We start from the raw sequence: 3,276 nt of genomic DNA on the forward strand, positions 1-3,276 counted from the left end.
TTCCAACATTTATCTGTTGGAAGTTAAAACTTAGTCTTAACTATTTCACACTCTTCTTCATGTTGATCTCCAGAGACCATGCAGGCCCATCCACATCCTGGACTAACCAGAAACATACAAACAACCGCATTGGGCCCATTCATGATCATGGTAAATTGGGAGGCCCCATTGGAGGGAAACATCTCCAGCTACATTCTATACTACCAGGTCAGACATGATTGTTTTTCATCACCAGAGAACCAATATTCACCATTGAACTGGGTGCCATCCAATTTGTAATGGCAACCCCGAAAAAAAATTAAATATGAATATAATTATATATGCATAATTATTCGGCTTTTTGAGGTGGTGGTGCATTTGCATATCAATAGAGCACCGCACCACCACCCCGATTATGGGACCTCTCCTGCTTACATATTACTACTTAGGTATTTGCGACATATATGTGATGGCAACTCACCCAAGAGTTTCCGGACAATAAGGCATTGCAGATTATTATTAGGTTTGAAGACATGCAACAACTTGGAGACCTTGCAAATCACAAGCAGAATATGTAGATTTTTACAGTAACAGCCTTATTTATTTTTATTTGCATCAGGCCCATGGCCCATATCAACAGACACAGAACATACAGTTAAAAACAGATCTAAAGAAACTATCTAGAGAAAACTAAGTGCCGCCAGAACGTACTGTGGCGGAAGGCATCAGAATGCACAAGGACATGGATAATCTCATTATCTGACGACAACAGACGGGACACGAATGAGTGGGTAACCTTACGGCGTTTAGCGTCAAACGTGTCTGTCCGGTTCTTAGCAAACAGATAACTTGTACTTGCATACCTGCCAGCACAGAACAACAACTTAAAAGCACTGTGGTACGCCACCGGTAGTTTGGAAGTTTTATAAGGTTGACAATAGTAATATATTCCAACTATCCTACTTGTGAGGATAAATAAGTCTTATTCCTATTATCAGATGGTAAGGCCGGAGGATCAGGAACTCTCGTCAGTCTGGAAGAACATGAGGTTGGCAGGGAACAGTCAAGTGCATCTCACGACACAACTGATCATGAAGATGAAATACCAAGGAAAAATACCACCCCTGAGGATGAAAAAACTGAAAGTGCCCCTGGCATAAAATACTATCCCAAACCGTCACATCTATGCCTTATCAAAGAGCAACACTAGAGGAATATCTCAATAACTCCTCAATAAAACATGGTATTGTTTCTGCAAAAATCACTGCTATTGAAACCAAGCACCAAGCCACTTATAATGCCTGCATTACATCAAGCTGTCGCCAGGTCGTGCAGGAAGTACATAATAGCACATATTTTTGCCAAATATGTAAAATAAACTATTCCTCATTTCATGTTGCATACAGGCTACCTGTTCAATTAACGGATGGTACAACTAATAGCTGGATAACAGCATTGGATTCTGCAAGTTGTCAGATTTTGAAAGTCAAGGCAAAAGTTTTCCGCATACTATCTGATGATGAAAGAAAACTAATCATTAATGATTTCCTGACCAACCACAGAGTTAGTGACTTCTACTTGCAAAAAAATGACATAGGTACTATCAGTTGCAGCAAATTTAATCACGGCGGTCTGTCAGTACGGTATTCTTTCCCATTGCTACGCGCGTTCTAAAAGGTATCGGGTTACAAGACGCTATTTTGGCCGATTTTGGCCTACCAGTAAAACACTTGAAAATAAACAAAAAGGATTTAATGGTAAATTTCATCAAATTAAAATGAAATTATTGCCTTAACATCCTTTTATATTAGCTGTTTATGTTAAATCACTGATTTTTCAAAATTTCGCTCCGAAAGACGATTTTTTTCGGGTTTCCGACCACAAGTCATGTCATGTTTTTAGGCAAACATCGTTTTAACCTGGCTACAGATATTACCCCAGATTCCCGATTTTTATATTTTTCGACGACTAGGAATAAGATCAAAAATCGTGTTTTAGGGATTTTTTAATTTCTGATTTTAAGTCTAGTTTTTGTCGACATATTGGTGAAAAAAATGATTTTTTTTACATTTTTCGCACTAAATTACCCATAATTCAAAATTGAGGCAATTTTTCAAAAATCCCTAAAACAAGATTTTCGAGACGACCGTAACGGTCATTTTGAGCCGTGAATGGGGTATGCTGGACTCTCCATGCTTGCAGGTTAAAACGAGTTTTGCAGACATGTCATATCGACCAAAAGTCTGCATTGTGTTATTCATACTGGCGTAAAGAATCATTACAGTATTCAAGGTCACCCAAGCATACGACAGTAGCTTCGCTACATGTTACATGTCCACAAAAAATGATAGCGGACATGTATTGTCCACGAAACTGTTTGTATCTATAGAAAAGTGTTGTTTTGTATCTGTTGCACGGCGCGGAGGCAGAAAGGCTTGTTTTGCCGCTTTATTGTAAATGACCGCAGGTAACCCCGAAATAGAACGCGGGTTCGATTCGAATTGCCCAGATCGAACACGATCGAACACAGTTCGGGTTCTATGGCATGTGGGAACTTTGCAACCCAGATTTTACCACCGTGAATACAAGATAATTCCATGTATCCCAAAATAAGGAACTTTTAGCTGCATAATGATCATGAAAAAAGACCTCATGCGTTATTTGGTTTGACTTGGTTTATTAATGTAATTACAAACTGCACAATACTCGTTGGCCACATGCAGTGGGGCTCAAGTTCGTGGCCCACATACAAGAAAATTTCAAGCACGTAAATTCGTAAAAGAAGACACACTGAGTTAACCTAAACAAATATGTAAATATTGTTTATTTCTTGCACAATCTGTCATCACCTGTTCCACCACCTGAACATGTGATAACCTGTGCAGTACTGTAACAATATCTATATTGGCGAATCCATAAAATAACAAAACTACCGCTGTGAATCCCATTAACTTTATTTCCTTTAACTTGGATCCCACTAAGATCTTTAAACGCTATGGCTTCTTCACATCGCTGTTGACGAGCGTAGGGTGGGATCATTACAAATGGACGAACATATAACACAACATATAAATCTTACAACGGACCAAATTGACGGTGATTACTCAGTGAAAACCCATACTCAAGATAGCTGTAACATAGGCAAAACATTCAAGTTTTAACTAGCCTATAATGGTTGCTTCAGCAGATACTCAACAACGAACCCATCACCAACATAACAGACCCTAATCCGTTGATGGTAAAGTATATAATATATATATAATATTATATATATACATATATAATATATTATATATC

Source organism: Branchiostoma belcheri, unplaced genomic scaffold, assembly GCF_001625305.1.
Source record: "Branchiostoma belcheri isolate BF01 breed outbred unplaced genomic scaffold, Haploidv18h27 scaffold152, whole genome shotgun sequence".
Lineage (NCBI taxonomy): Eukaryota > Metazoa > Chordata > Leptocardii > Amphioxiformes > Branchiostomatidae > Branchiostoma > Branchiostoma belcheri.